Below are 16,863 nucleotides of genomic sequence, written 5' to 3'. Positions count from 1 at the left end.
TGCCTGACTTATTCCATTGATCCAGCACTCTATTTCTTAGCCATTACCAATAAATTTTGATGACTGCCACTTTGTAGTATAGCTTCAAATTTGGTATGGCTAGCCCACCTTCCTGTGCATTTTTTTCCATTAGTTCCCTTGATATTCTTGACTTTTTTGTTTTTCCAGATTAATTTTATTATTATTTTTTTCTAACTCTATAAAATAATTTTTAGGTAGTCTGATTGGTATGGCACTGAATAAGTAAATTAATTTAGGTAGAATTGTCTTTTTTATTATATTAGCTTGGCCTATCCATGGGAAATTGATATTTTTCCAATCACTTAGATCTTATTTTATTTGCATGAAAAGTGTTTTGTAATTGTGTTCAGAATTCCTTAGTTTGTCTTGGCAGGTAGACTCCCAATTATTTCATTTTGTCTACCATTACTTTAAATGGAATTTCTCTTTCTATCTCTTGCTGCTGAGCTTTGTCAGTCATATATAGAAATGCTAATGATTTATGTGGGTTTATTTTATATCCTCCAAGTTTGCTAAAGTTGTTAATTTTTTCAAGCAGTTTTTTAGTTGATTCTTTAGGATTCTCTAAGTATAACATCATATCATCTGCAAAGAGTGAAAATTTTGTTTCCTCCTTGCATATCCTAATTCCCTTTTCTCCTCTTATTGCTACAGTTAACATTTCTAGTAAAATATTAACTAACAAAAGTGATAATGGACATCCCTGTTTCACCCCTAATCTTATAGGAAATACCTCTAACTTTTCCCTGTTACATATATTTGCTGATGGTTTTAGGTAGATACTGCTTATTATTTTAAGGAAAGCTCCACCTATTCTTATGTTCTCTAGTGTTTTTAATAGGAATGAGTGTTGTATTTTGTCAAATGCTTTCTCTGCATCTATTGGGATAATCATATTATTTTTGTTACTTTTGTTATTAATGTGGTTGATTATATTAATAGTTTTTCTAATGTTGAACCAGCCCTGCATTCCTGGTATAAATCCCACCTGGTCATAGTGTATTATCCTGGTGATTACTTGCTATAATCTCCTTGCTAATATTTTATTTAAGATACTTGCATCGATATTCATTAGGGAAATTGGTCTGTAATTTTCTTTCTTTGTTTTGTCTCTGCTTAGTTTAGGTATCAACACCATATTTGTGTCATAAATATATGGAACACTTCACAAATTTGTGTGTCATCCTTGCGCAGAGGTCATGCTAATCTTCTCAGTATCATTCCAATTTTAGTATATGTGTTGTTGAAGTGAACACCCATCCATCTTTTTTTTTTTACAAGAATAGCATGAAAGAGGCTTTCTTTTTTCAGACTCATAAATAACTCAGATCCTCTGTATTAAAAAGGCAAAGCAAAGAGGCAGGCAAAGAGTAGGAGACAACACACGAAGTGAATGGGAATGACCAAAAGGGGGACCAGAAAAATTTTCCACATCAGTTGTAGTCCACAGCCCAGAAACTAGACACCACTCATTTAGTTAGTCAAATGATGAATACGATTGTTAGTCTCTTTCAGGCAGAAAAAGGAAGAAAGCAAGCAAGAGAATTCATAAATTTCACAGCATCTTGGAAAAATAAATTATCTTTATCTTCAAAGCCATTGTTATGTAAGTTCATGTTCTTAGCAGTATCCTTAGGAGCCATTTATTACTTTGTACAATATAACTAATTTATAAGTGGACATGTTTTATCTATTCATTCAGTTGTCTCCTGAGTAACCTAAATGAGGCTCAAGAAACAGTTAGAAGCAAACATGGAACGACTAATTGATTTAATATTGGGAAAGGAAAGGCTAGATAAATCAAAAGCCAGAATTAAGTTTGTGAAAAAAATAACAACAATCTTGGATATGCAGACAGTATCACTCTGCTGACAGAAAGTAAAGAAGAATTAAGAAGATTCTTGATGAGGATGAAATAAGATAGCAGAATAGAAGCTGAACATTAAAAAACAAAAAAACAAACAATGGCCAAAAAAAAACCCCCACTAAGTTCAAGCCAACTGGTCCAATAACTTCCTGGCAAATACAGGGGACAGAAATGGAAGCAGCACAAATATTCTTGGGGTCAAAGATTATTGTAAATAGTGACTGCAACCATGATATTAAAAGACATTTGCTCCTTGAAAGGAAAGCTATGGCAAATTTGGATACCATACTAAAAAGTTGAGACATTGCCTTGTCAACAAAGATCTATATAGTCAACGCTATGCTTTTTCCCTGGTTAGAATCAATGGCTGTGAGAATTGGAATATAAGGAAAACTGAGAAGAACAGAATTGACACTTTTGAATTGTGGTGCTGAAGAAGACTGTTGAGAGTCCCTTGGACAGTGTAACGATTGGAATGACGCCACCTGCTGGAGACTTACTGTAGAAGAGTTCTGCCCATGAAGCGAAGGTCTTTGAGGGCAAGACCAGGAGTCAGGAAGTGACGCAGGCTAGTGGGAGGAGGAAGGGACTGGCGCTCAGTCTCACGCGGTCTTTCCTCTGGACTCGGGTGGAGAGCGGAGCTAGAAATGTGCTCTCCCTTTAATAGATAGGAATCTAGGCCTTTCTCTCTCTTTACCAAATTCTTATTCTCCTTAATAAATGCTTAAAAGTCTAACTCTTGCTAAAGCTTATAATTTATTGGCGACCACTCATTAAATATTTTAGACAGACTAGCTAGAATTTTAGCCCTTAACAACAGCAAGAAGGTCAAATCAATCAAATAACTCAGACTCCTCATTGTAAGGACAAATATTGAAGCTTATACTTAAATACTTTGCCTAAGGAGAAGATGGGACTAATTGAAAAAATAAAAAACTAATGCTGCAAAAGAGTAAAAGCAAAAGGAGAAGGGCATAACAGAGCATGAGATGAATAGTGTAATGGAAGCAACAAACATGAGCTTGAGCAGACTTTGGGAGATAGTAGGGGTGCATTTTGTTCCATGGAGTCACAAAGAGTTGGATAGAACTGAATAAATGAACAACAATATTCTTTATCTCATATGTATCTTCTTTGGCAATGTAGATAATATTCCAGAGAGTGAAATTTAAAAAAGAAACTGCTTCTAGAACAAAATGTTTTGAGTCTCTGCCCCTCTTATTATACAAACACAAAATCTGATTCAGATATTCCTTTGTTTTTTATGTGAGTCTATTTGGGGAAGGCCTTTTAAGAAAAGGGTCTATAGCATTGGGCAGTCTTAAGGCGATATCCTCCCCTGAATTCCCATACAATGAAATGATAGTTATCATTAATGATGACTTATCTTCCATTTTGAACAAAATATGGCTTCCTTGCCTGTTTATCTTAGGCCATTCCAGCCAAGCCCACCAGTCTCAGTGCATTTCTTCATGGGAATGTAGTCTGGACAAAGCAGGGAGCTCTGAATTTACTCCAACACTTATGTAAGCCTAACCTCAACAAATATGAAAGGTAACTAGGAAAGTACCTTTTTATCCTTAATTGCACAAAATGTAGCTAAGTCATGTAAACGAGATGAAAGAGAATATCTCTACTTGGTAATGGCTGTCAACTGTACTTTTTAGTTATCAGTAGCCCAATTTCAATATTCTTTCAGGGACATCATTACAAACCACAAAATCAATTCTAGTCCTACAGGAAATATCAAAAGGCTATCCATGTGTTTGCCAAGGGTTGGCTTTTGTTTTTGTTTTGTCTTTTTGTCTTGGTTTAATTTGGTTTACTACTGAATGTGTTGACCTTAGTTAACAATAAATATGATGAAAACTGACTTTGAAATTGTGCTTTTAAGTTTAGAAATAGTATTACAAAGCTTTTGCTCTTTTACCTCAACAACCTTGTGAATTAGTGCTGGAGGTACTAGTATAATCATCATTTTAAAAATCAATAAATTGGGGGCAGCTATGTGATGCAGTGGATGGAGCACCAGCCCTGGATTCAAGAGGACCTGAGTTCAAATCTGGCCTCAGACAATTGACATTTACTAGCTGTATGACCCTGGGCAAGTCACTTAACCCTCACTGCCTTGCAAAAAAGAAAAAGAAAGAAAGAAAGAAAGAAAGAAAGAAAGAAAGAAAGAAAGAAAGAAAGAAAGAAAGAAGGAAGGAAAGAAAGAAAGAAAATAACTGTGTCATTTCTCCATTATTATCACTTCTATGAAAAACTGCTTAGAACCAATAATTGTGGGTTAACCTGTCTTTGTAAAGCACAATATCGAGGGATTTTTTAGGGAAATGGCTCAAATTATGATTTGGATCACAGGGTCTTCACTAAATGTGCTTCTAGTGTAACTACAAAATACTGAACTCTAAATTTCCTTCAAAAGTAAGAGAATGAGTGGGCACCAGTCACTATTAGAGGAAAGAAAACCTCCAAAATTTTTAGCTCACTCATGCCATGATCTATGTCAGATAGCAAGCATCATAAATCTGATTCACTAGGTGGTAAGATGAGCCTGAATAGAAAAGAACTGTGTGTAGGAAACTGGAAGAGGTCAATGCAGCAGGCAATAAAAATGCCAAGGATGTCTAGGAGTACAAGATAGGCAGGTGGTATGCAGGGTATTTTCATGGAAGGTGATGACAGCAGGCAATAGGTAGCCAACCAAGAAGACAGGCAGCTAGTGAAAGGGAGGTCAGCAGCAGGGAACAGAGACATAACCAAAAGGACTCTTTTTCAGAGACCAGCTGTAGTTCCTTGAAGCATTGATGTGAGTGAGAAACAGGGCTCCATTCTTAGAGGAACTAATGGTACTAGGCAAAGAACAAAGTATAATTTAGGCACAGAGAATAAAACAATGGTAAATGACAATGGAGAGAATAAAGAACTACCCCTCCCCTCTTTGTGTGTGTGTGTGTGTGTGTGTGTGTGTGTGTGTCTGTGTCTGTGTGTTTCACTGCCATGAAAAATGAATTTTGGACTGGAAAAGACAGAACAATATGACCAGTATAGAGTTGAAACCCAAGATAAGTCTAGCAAGAATAACAGAGCACCTTTGATGAGTTCCAGTCATAGACCCAAGAAAAGCATATCCTAGGGTACCAAAAAGAATGGCTGATGTGATTGCTAAATTACTGTTGATATTGAAAATATTGTGCAAAACAAGAATGGGGCCACATATGCAGAATGGGGAATTGCATTTGGAAAGTGCAATTAAACTTTAATTCCTTGTGCAATTCCAAAATGTTTCAATTGGTGAATAGTTAAACAGGAAGCAATGATCACGAAGATAGTTCCATCAGTAGAGAACATGTCAAACTAGCTTAGGTTTCTAATCTGACAGGAGTGCTAGACAGATAGACCAGGACAAATGGTTAAATAGAATAAAACTAAATTTTGGCAATGGATTTGACCAAGTCTCTTGAGTTATCCTTTTATTTTTATTTTTATTTTTTTTAGTGAGGCAATTGGGGTTAAGTGACTTGCCCAGGGTCACACAGCTAATAAATGTTAAGTGTCTGAGGCCTGATTGGAACTCAGGTGCTCCTGACTCCAGGGCCAGTGCTCTATCCACTGCACCACCTAGGCGCCCCTTGAGTTATCCTTTTAGAAAAGATGGAGAAACATAGACTGAAAAATGTGTATTTGGAAGTGGTTGAATCACTGAGCTGATAAAGTAATTATGACTGAGGCATGTGAAGTTGGGGAAAGGTCTCTGGAAGAACACTCCAAAGAGCAGTGCTTGAATTTCTGTCTCAGATAAAAGTATTCATGTCTGGGAAGTATAGCTAATGTTTTAGCTAACAAAGTCCAAATCTAAAAATATGTTAACAAGCTAAGATGTTAGGAAGATTGTATATGTAGAAATTTAATATAGGTAAGTGTTAAGTATGACAATTGAAATTTTAAAAATCAGTTTCATAAGTTACAAGATGAAGAAGTCATGGTGAAATGGCAGTTCAAATATTTTTTTAAAATTCAAAATATTAAAAATCTGAGTGAACTGAATACTTAGTAGTAAACATCAAACAAGATAGTGAGATATTAACAAAACCAAAACCAAAACCCAATCCATGTATATCAAACACCCCATGGTACCCAGAACAAGGACTATGAGAAACCTGCTTTACTCTTCCCTGGTCAGACCATATCTGAAGTACCATATTTAACCTGGCACAAAACTTTCTATGAAGGACATTGAGAGTCTAGAAAGTATTAGTAGAAGGGCTACCAGGATGCCAAAAGGTCTAAAGGCTTTCAGCATGTTTAACTAACAGAGAAGATATAAAAACAAAAAATAGGAATCCAAGGATTTGAAGCACTGTCATATAGGAGCCAATTTAGACTTGTTTGGCCAAGTTGCCAGAATTAGGAGCGATAAATAGAAGTGGAAAAGGCTTGTTGTGGGGGGAGGGATGACATGGGGAGGGGGAGAGGGGAATACAACACAAAATGATCCCATAGTGGATAGCAGGATCTCCCTCAATGTAGGCTTCCAAGAAAAATCAGAATGATCACTTATTGAAAATGTTTTATAGGGACTTTTATTTAAGAATGGAAAGGTCCCTTCCAAATCTGAAATTCTGCATTTCTATGGAGATAAAGATGTTACTGGATTTGGGATAGAAGCCCTTACCTTGGACATGGGGACAAGGTGTAGCCCGGAAAAAGATCAGTTTACAATTTAGGAACAAGGTTTGAACAGGACTAAAAGGATGGTTGACTTGATGGTGAGGATAGAACTGCTTAAATTCTTTCTAACCAGGAATGGGATTGGTCACAATGTCTGGACTGGGATTTTACCCACAGGCGGGGGCTAAGTGGTTACAGCTGCATAGGTTAGAGGATGACAAGGGCAGGAGGGCGGACAAGACATTATAAGCAGAGTATCATTGACTCAGTAGCTGGTAGTTTATGTTTCCTATGCATAGGAACTGTGTACAACATCACTTCTTGTAGACTCAGTCAGGAGCTATGTAGGGTCCCTAAAATCCCCTGCATGCTGTGAGACTGGAATGTCATGACAGGGCAGAAGTATGTGAAGTTTGTTCCTGAGGGAGGAAATTCCCCTACTGCATATGAACCTGTGGATGGCTTCCCTCTGTGAGCTTCCACACGTCCCCCATCTGACCTGTAAGTCAGAGAATGATATTCAATGAAAAGATCTGGTTTTGTAGTTGAAAAGATGATGGATGTCGTATGCCCCTATTTTAAGGGAGTTTACACCCTGGGATATCTTTCTCTTTCTCTCTCTTTAAAGAGTTAGTGAGGAAGGTACCATGTGTTGTCTCCTCAGTTGCTGGTCAGCCAAGAATGGAATTTTAGGTCAATAAACTTCACCTACCAATCGACAGTAAGGTTCCCTGTTGTTCCTATAAATTCTCCTCACAGCTATAACATTGATGTAGCCTCTGAAGAAACCAGGGACTAAAAATAGGCCATGCTAATTCATGCCACCTTGCAGAATGGTTCCAAAATTCCCTTTCTTTTAAACCTTTTAACTTGCTGCTCTTGTAACAAGCAAATTCATCACAACAGTGAAGCATAGTACCAGTGTTGAAAGACATCCTGTACTGCTTACCAATGCCATGCATCTGAATCTCTGAGTAAATAAATACATTTAAGCTTCCTTTTGCTTTGACTTTACAATTTCAAGAACAACAGCAGCCATAGCAGCATCACTCCTGCAACCTAATTGCAGGAGTCTTGAATGAGGCTGGTAAGTTAAAATGATTTTATGATTTCCTTCCAATCCTTTAAACAAAGCCCATTACTGGTGAATACTCCCTCTCAGGAGTTTTTCTAAACTAATTCCAGACATCCAAAATCAGGTGTTAAGATATTAAAATGGGAAGATAAGCGTACTAAGTCTTTTAAATTCCATCCTTGAGAAGCTAATAAAACCTATTAAATTAAAAAAAAAATAACACCTCGGTTTGTTTAAAGTTTTCATTTGTTTCTCCTTTTGTGTCCCAGGGTAACAAAGCAAGGGAGCTACAAAATACAGTCACAAAGAAAACTTGAGCCTTGAAAATGTGCCTGCACTTCTCAGAGGTCAAGGGTAGTGTTTTCATACTACATTATTGTAGGTCATTTGGGCAGTTATTAACTGCTTGCTCATGAACTATAAATTAGTCAGGGCTAGAATCTGACACCAGCTGTGTTCTTTTTAGACATTTAAAAGTAAATTACTTCTAACAAGGCATCCTCACTTCTTCTTGTTCAAGAGAACCTGACAAATGGGCATTCAACAAACTATCTAGACATGCTACAAGATTTCCTCCAGAATTCTAAGTGTCACTGAAACCAACCTAATGTAGCAATATATTCTTAGTTTCCACAAAAAATCTCCGCCAAAACAAAAAGGAATTTTTTGTTCCATTGATACCTATGAACTTGACTAATTTCTGCAGCATGTGGTCAGAGGGAAAGTAGCATTTCTTTTGCACTCTCAATTTAATTTGAAAAGTTGGTGTGATAAATCATATTATTTGAATAAATTTGTTAAAAATTGAACTTATAGGGGCAGCTAGGTGGTGCAGTGGATAAAAGCAACAACCCTGGATTCAGGCAGACCTGAGTTCAAATCAGGCCTCAGACACTAGACACTCACTAGCTGTGTGGCCCTAGGCAAGTTATTTAACCCTCATTGCTCCACAAAACAAACAAACAAACAAATAAAAAGAATTGAACTTATACCACTGTGTTTATACTTCTATATACTTATCATATTTTAATTTGTATTAACATTGTTTTGGAGGAGGGAGGGGTACAGTGTCTTATCTCTATTACATTCCTGACTATATCTTATTTGTTTTCTTATCTTCAAAGCATCTAGCATGGCACCTTGTATTTAGCAGATACTTATTTTGTTTGGTTTTATTTATTTTATTTTTAGTTTATGGAATAAAACAAGCATTTCCATAACACAGTATAATAAAAAATATGATTATACATGAAACAGCAAATTCATTATGTGCAACTTGCTCTTCCTTTTAAAATATAATAAAGTTATCATAGAAATTTCTTTTTTTCCCTTCCTCCCTTACTCTAGAGGTGGATACCATATCAAACACAAATATGTGTATATACATATATATGTATAGGGATAGGGATAGGGATGGGTATATATGCATGTATTCATGTAAATATGCATATATGTGTGCATATACATGTATATACAGAGAGAGAGAGAGACATCATTCTACACATATTTCTAGTTATCGCTTCTTTTTCTGGATGCAAACAGCATCTTCCTTCATATGTCCTTTGTACTTAATTTAGGTATGTATAATAGTCAAAATGATTTATTCACTTAAAATTGTTGTATGAATGCATGCATGCATGCATGCGTGTATTTGTAACAAACTGGGGGTATGTATAAGAAGGTGGGGTATGAGTGTATGGTATATGTATCCTGGTGTCTGCCCAGTCTTACCAGAAATGTCAAAGGTAAATTGCATTTATGAAAGTCACTTATTTTAATTGATCCAAAAAAAAAGACAGTATTCCTATGTGAATATGTTGAATTAGCTATTAAAACTGTGATCGGGTGTAATTAATTTAATGAACCTATTCTGGTTTCCTTTTTCCTCATACTGAAGAATTAATAAATTAAACTATTTAGTACTCTTTTATGCACATTTAAAAAAAAAAGAAAAGAACCTCTGTTTCCATTGCTATAGGGAGCAATGATTGAGGAATTTCCCTCTACCAATGCAACATAACAAAAATAACAACATTTATATAGCATTTTAAAGTACCCTGCAACTCAAAGTTACCTGGGGTACTCAGCCTAATAAATGGCTTATTCACTGTCAGTATATGTTGGAGGCAGCAACTGGACACAAGTCATCGACTCTACATTTGAAGCAATTAAGTGGCACATTGTATAGAACACCTTGGAATCAGGAGGACTTGGAGTCTCAACTCAGACACCAGTTGTGTTATATCTTGCACATGTCACAACATCTCCTTACCTCAGTTTTCTCATGTGTAAAATGGGGATAATAAGAACACCTACTTCATAGGGCTATCAAATGAGTATACATAAAACATTTAGTCACAACCTTAAAGTGCTATATGGATACTAGCTATTGTTATTCCCAACAAGTAGCTCTCTGCGGTATGCCAAGATACCTTTGACCTTGGAAATTATATGTAGTAAAAGTTGTAAAATTGATTTGGATTATGGGGCAGCTAGGGGGTGCAATGAATAGAGTACTGGCTCTGGAGTCAGGAGGACCTGAGTTCAAATCCAGCCTCAGACACTTGACACTTACTAGCTGTGTGACCCTGGGCAAGTCACTTAACCCTGATTGCCTCACCCCCCAAAAAAACAAAACAAAACAAAACAAAACAAAACAAATTGATTTGGATTGAATTGAGTTATAAAGAAAGATGGGTATGACTACTTCTTAGGTGTATTGTAGAGGGGATTCTTTTCAGGAATGGGTTAAACTAGACGACCTCTGAGGTCTCTTCCAACTCAGAAACTGTGGTTCTGTAGTACTTAAGGACTGTTGTTTAGAGTTGTTTTTCAGTCCTTTCTGACTCTTGATGGCCTCATCAAGAATTTTCTTGGCAAAGATACAGGAGTGGTTTGCCATTTTTTCCAGATCATTTTACAAATGATGAAATTGAGGCAAACAGGGTTAAGTGATTTACTCAGGGTCACACAACTAGTAAGTGTCTAAGGGTAGATTTGAACTCAGGAAAATAAGTCCGCCTCAATCTGGGCTCAGTACTCTATCTTCTGAGACACTTAGCTGCTCTAGTATTGAAAGATATTTGAGGAATAAATGAAATGGCTTCCATATAGTAATATGAGATGCTTTTTACTGGAGAGAGTGCAACTCTGATGAACTGTCCATGCTGTTCAAATGCTAAACATACACTTACCTAAAAGAATATTTTATGGAAAACTCATAGAAGGCAAGTGCTCACATGGTGGTCAGAAAAAAGATGATATAAGGACACTCTCAGGGTCCCTAAGAACTTTGGAATTGATTGCATAACATGGGAGACACTGGCAAAGGACCACCCAGCATAGTGTGCACTCATCAGAGAAGGTGTTGTGCTCTATGAGCAAAGTGGAATTGAAGTAGCTCAAAAGAAATGAGAGATGTGCAAATTTAGGGAATCCAACCTCAATGTTCACATGGATTATTTGTTCCTGACTTGTGGTAGAACATTCTGAGCTTATATTGGTCTGATCAATGACAGTCAGACACTTGTAACTTGACTCTAACATAGTGATGTCATTTTGGTCCTCTTCAAGAATGAAAGACAAAAATATATATATATATATATATATATAAATCATATATTAACCTAATAATAGTTATGTGAGTTGGGTTCTATAGGTTTTATTATTCCCATTTTTATAGATGAGGAAATTAATCTTAGAGGCCTTTAATGACTTGCCCATGGTCACAGAGCTAGTTTCTCTCTCTGTTTTTTTTTTCCTTTGCCAGGCAATGAGGGTTAAGTGACTTGCCCAGGGTCACACAGCTAGTAAGCATCAAGCGTCTGAGGCCGGATTTGAACTCAGGCTCACCTGAATTCAGGGCCGGTGCTTTATCCACTGTGCCACCTAGCTGCCCCCTCCAATTAGTTTTTAAGAAGTGGGAATTGAATTCAAGTCTCCCTTGGTTCCAAGTCTAGAACAAGAGGATAACCTTTGCTTTATTTCTTTCTACAACTTGGATGTTAATGCTATAAAAAGGGAAACTTTTTGGTCTTATGTAAGAAAAAAGAAAACCTACTAACAAGTCTAACTATACAGAAGTAGAAATAGTCTGCTTCAAGAAGTAGTAAATTCTGGGGGGCAGCTAGGTGGTGCAGTGGATAGAGCACTGGCCCTGGAGTCAGGAGGACCTGAGTTCAAATCCGGGCTCAGACACTTGATACTTACTAGCTGTGTGACCCTGAGCAAGTCACTTAACCCCAATTGCCTCACCAAAAAAAAAAAAAAAAAAAAAAAAGGAGTAAATTCCCCTTTAGTGGTCTTTAAGAAAAGACCTTATTACTTTTAAAAAGAATATGGTAGATGGTATTCTCAGTCAGATACTGTTGGACTAGATGACTCCTAAGGTTCCTTTGGCCTCTGATATCATGTGATTTTTCAGATTTTCACCTTTCATTTGCCTTTTGCTGAGGATATTCCTGCTTGGATCATAAAGGCTTTCTGTTATGAATCAAAAGTGACTTCAACATGCTCTGAGAACTGATCCACCTACCATTGTGTATCATAGTGATTTTCTAATTGGCATTTGTCATGAATACTTATCCATAAGTCTACACTACAAGGTAGTAAATTCTTGTCAAGACCTAGGATTGGTAGGTAGGCAGGCAAAATTTCCTGTGAAACAAGTAATTCAGATTTAGCAACCTGGTACTGTGACCATACCTGGCTTCTTGCCTAAGTTCTATTTCTCCTAGTTGGTTTAAAAACAATGTAAAGACACTAATTGTGGATATGAGTATATTTAGTTTTCAAACAACTGATATTTTTCTGGCTAAGTAAGTATTCCTAAATGAAATTTGGAAGAACAAAACTCTATATTTCCAAATACAAGAGATCTCATTATTTAGAAAAGTTATTTTAAAGTACCAAGTCCATTTGCAAAAGTGTTCCTCTGTAAGTAGAATAATAATTTCTTGAAAGTTGTCCCTTACCAAAAAACTAAGCAGAGAAGAAGATAGTTTCTATGACTATTCTAATGCCTCTCCAAAGGGATTGGTGATAAAAACTCCCATGCCACATCACCCTTCAAGCTGTCATTGTCAATTGTACAGACATTGTCTATCACCACATACTGCTGACTATTCCTATCTACCAAATCCACATCTCCTTAGCCTTCTGTCACCATGAAATCGAGGTAGGTGAGTGAGTAGAAATGTATCAGGCAGCCACTCTTCCCTTCACAATAGGATGAGATCCTCTCTCAATCAATACTTTCCCTGTCCTATTTTGAGCAAATGTCCACCCCCTGCCAAGAGATTCAGAGTCCTTGTTGCTCACAGCAAAGACCTCTCTTCTGCTAAACCTTGCCACATTTTTATTACCATCCAGCTCAACCCAAGTCTTTCCCAGTTGCTATTGTCTTCTGGCCACCTACATCACTGTGCCTTCTGGAACATCCACTCTAGCATGAATGGCTGAGGGAAGACAAGGCAAAACTCATTTATTAACTGTTTACTAGGTGCCTAGCATTGTGCTAAACATTTGAGCTACAAATCCAAAGGAAAAAAAAGAAAGACAATCCCAGTAATCTTAGCTTTATATAGGTTAATGTATTTCTGTATTCCTAATGTAATTATTTTGAGAAGATGATACACAAAAGGGGGCTAACAAGCAGAGAGGGGGAGCAAGATGTCCATTTTAGGGGCAAGTGTGGAAGCTCAGGAAGTCAGAAGTACAGCCAGGAGCAGCATGATGCTTGACAGGTTTGGGCCTCTCCCCAAAATGGGCCTCGCCAGTGGCAGGAAGGTGAAGAGGGTCGGCATAGTAGAGGGATGCACCAGGATGAGAAGGCCTCAGGGAATGATGGATTCCAGGCTGAGAAGGCCCCCAGGGACCAAGGGGGATTCCAGGGTGTGATTAGAGCCAAAGCATGAAGTTCAAGTTTGGAAAGTCAGAAACCCACCCAATAGGGGATTAAAGACTGGGCTCTTCTTTTTATTTATATAATCTTCAGGTGCTAAAATCTAGCTTTCTCTGGAAGATACTTCATCCCTTGATACCTTTTCTAGAACAGGTTGTCTCTTCTTTTATAATACTGTGACATGCTTAGCCATGAGGAGTCATTGGGTTCTCCATTGCCACTTGAAGACCTTCATTTTACTCCCAGCAATGTGTCTACATTTAGCAATAAAATGGTATAGTAGATAGGGTGGTGGATTTTGATTTAGAAAGATCTGAGTTAAAAACCCTGGACAAGTCACTTAACCTCTGTCTCACTTTTCTCATCTATAAAATAGGGGCTAGACTAGCACCCACCTTATAAAATATTGTAAGGATCAAATTAGATCATTTGTTAAGCACTTCACAAGCTTTAAACTTTTATATAAATATGCCATTATTATTTTAGGTTCACTTCATCTGTGTTGAGATCATTTTTTCTTTCTTTCAGTGGATTCCAAGTCATTTACCTTTTTTTCCTAGGTAAGGAGTTCATCTCATGGCCAATAAACTTCTCTTCTAACCCAAACCCTATTATTATCTTTGGGAAAATTTAATATTCATGTTAGTTTCTTTTAATGAATGAATAATTGCATGCATGAAGAATGAATGTATGCATGCATGGAAAAAAGGGGAAATACTATGTTTTAAGCATTGTGCTAAGCCCTACAGATCAAAACACGAAAGTGAATAGTTCCTACCCTCAAAGAGCTTACATTCTAATAGGCAGAGACAACATATATGGAGGAGTAATTACCGTGGATGGATAGTATGATTAGGAAATTTACCGGCATAGTTAATGAAGCCATAAGGAAATCAACTGACATCCCTTTTCCTTTGGTAGTGGAGTTCATTAGAATTTCAGAACTAGAAAGCTGAGGATGGGTTTCTGAGCATAGAGAGTATTGTACTGGTGGGAAGGCAACTGGTGAGAAGAAGGTGGGGAATTAAAGTCTAGCATTACTAGAGCACCCAGCCTGATATAAGTCTTGAAGGCACTCACCAATCAAGCCCTGGGGCTCCAGGATGGGGCATTCCAGAGCTAAATCTTAAATCCTCTAAGTTCAGTTCTCTAGATATCAGTGTAGCTGGTCAAATTACTGTGATCATGTAAACACACTGGCCTCTCAGTTAATCTCCTCAATGCATATGACCTTTACTCTGTCAAAAAATAAAACAAGTATTTATTAAATGCCTACTATGTACCATAAACCTACAGAGATGGTCATATAACCACCCCAGAACTTCATGATCTTGAACTCTGAAATTCCTTTTGATGGTCATACATTTCTGTTCTGGCATTTTTTCTTTCTTGTTATTCCTAAACCTATTCTTTATTTTCTCCCCAACTTGCAATTACTCTATCCAGATCTAATTTCACTTCTGAACTCTAATTTCAGCTTTCTAACTGCCTGTTGGGTAACCCTATACCAACATCACATATTCAACAAGTCCCAAAACAATTTATCAACAAACATTTATTAAGCTTATTGGACTCTGTTCTAAGCCTTGGGGGCACAAACTGAACTCTTCAATTTTTCCCCTAAATCCCTCCCTCTTCTGAACTTTTCTAACTCTTGAGAAACCATCATCCTATTAGTTATCCAAATTTGTAACTTGAGATTAATTTTTTCCTCTTCCCTCTTTTTACACCTTCTCAAATACAATGTTTTTCAGTTCTTAGGAATACCACCTTTACAACATCTTTCATATGCTACCTGTTCCTTTTTTTTTTTTTTTTTTTACATTTTTAAGGCCACCAGCATAGTCCAGGCTTTGAATCCTGCTCACCTGGACTACTCAAATAACTATCTAATTTGTCCATCTCCTATTTCTCTATTCTAGAATCTTTCCCTCATAGTTAAAAGAAATAATCTTCTGAAGGCATAGATTTCACCATGCTGTATTTCTCACCATGGTTGATGCCTGTTGTATTTAGGAAAGAGGCATCCCAACCTCATTTCTATCCTGGACCCCTTAGGCAGTCAGGTGAAACTTATTGATTTGATATTAGAAGAATGTTTGTAAATATATCAAATGAAAGACATTGAACAAAAAACTGGAAACAAAGTAGATTCCCATTGAGTGGGGGAATACCTAAATAATTTGTAGTAGATGAATGAATGGAATAGTTCTGAGCTGTAAGAAACAATGAATATGATAAATAAAGAGAAGCATGGAAAGACTTACATGATCAGATGTAGTGAAGTAAGCAGTCCAGAAAGACTATATGCAATGACCATAACAGGGTAAATGAAAAAAAAATACCACCACTACCACCACTACCTCCAAGCAACGAAAAGAGAATATTGAAAAATTTTAAGGCCATAACATGGTCAAAAATAAGAGATATGAGAAGACATTATCCCACTCCTTTGCAGAAGTAGGAGTTTCAAATGTGTGGAACATTTACATATATTTTCAGATTTATTTTTATTCACTGATTGATTTCACTGATTGCTTTTTCTCTTTGTCCCCTTTTCTTTTTTTTTCCTTTAAAATATATTTTTAAAAATATGGGATGGTTCTCTGGTGGGTGAAGAGAGTTTCAAGGAGAAATTTGTTGACATAAAATTATCTAAATAAAATATGTTTGGAGCAGATAGGTGGCACAGTGGATAAAGCACTGGTCCTGGATTCAGGAGGACCTGAGTTCAAATCCAGCCTCAGACACTTGACACCTACTAACGGTGTGACCCTGGGCAAGTCACTTAACCTACACTGATTTGCAAAATAAAAACTAAATTAAATAAATAAAATATGTTTTAAAAATAAATGCATAAGATTAAAAAAGAAACAAATTTTATTTTAACAGTTTTTTTTTTAAGTTCACAGACCTCAGGTTACAAGACCTTGCTTGCTCTACATCAGGGCTTCTTAAACTTTTTGCACTTGTGACCCCTTTTTGCCCAGGAAATTTTTATTCTACCCCTGGTATATAAAATAGGTATACATAACCTTTTACTGTTTCCAAATTTTTTGTGACCCCAACATTCAGTTACAAGACCCACAATTTAATAAACTTTGCTCTAGGCGAGGAAAAAACCCCTTTTTTTAAAAAACCATGTATTTTAAAGCATCTTTCTGGTTCCAATCTCCCTCTTCAGGATTACTGTACATTATTCACCTTACTACACTATTCATTCCAAACTAACCAGATTAATAGCTGTTCTCCAAACTCAACATTCCATCTGAGCTCTTGGTTCATTTAGAAAACCTGTCTCTGTGCCTGGAATGTACTCTCTCC

At 36.8% G+C, this 16,863-nt stretch overlaps 1 non-coding gene across 1 annotated transcript; it reads right to left on the bottom strand.

The window, feature by feature from the left end:
• Nucleotides 1-1,170: 1,170 nt before the first annotated feature.
• On the bottom strand, nucleotides 1,171-1,277 carry LOC122744821. Its single transcript, XR_006355164.1, has one exon. It is a non-coding gene; the product is annotated as a U6 spliceosomal RNA (small nuclear RNA).
• Nucleotides 1,278-16,863: the final 15,586 nt, after the last annotated feature.

Source organism: Dromiciops gliroides, chromosome 2 (genome assembly GCF_019393635.1).
Source record: "Dromiciops gliroides isolate mDroGli1 chromosome 2, mDroGli1.pri, whole genome shotgun sequence".
Taxonomy (NCBI): domain Eukaryota; kingdom Metazoa; phylum Chordata; class Mammalia; order Microbiotheria; family Microbiotheriidae; genus Dromiciops; species Dromiciops gliroides.
The sequence above is the reverse complement of the archived record's forward strand: the minus strand, read 5'-3'. Positions and strand labels throughout refer to the sequence as shown.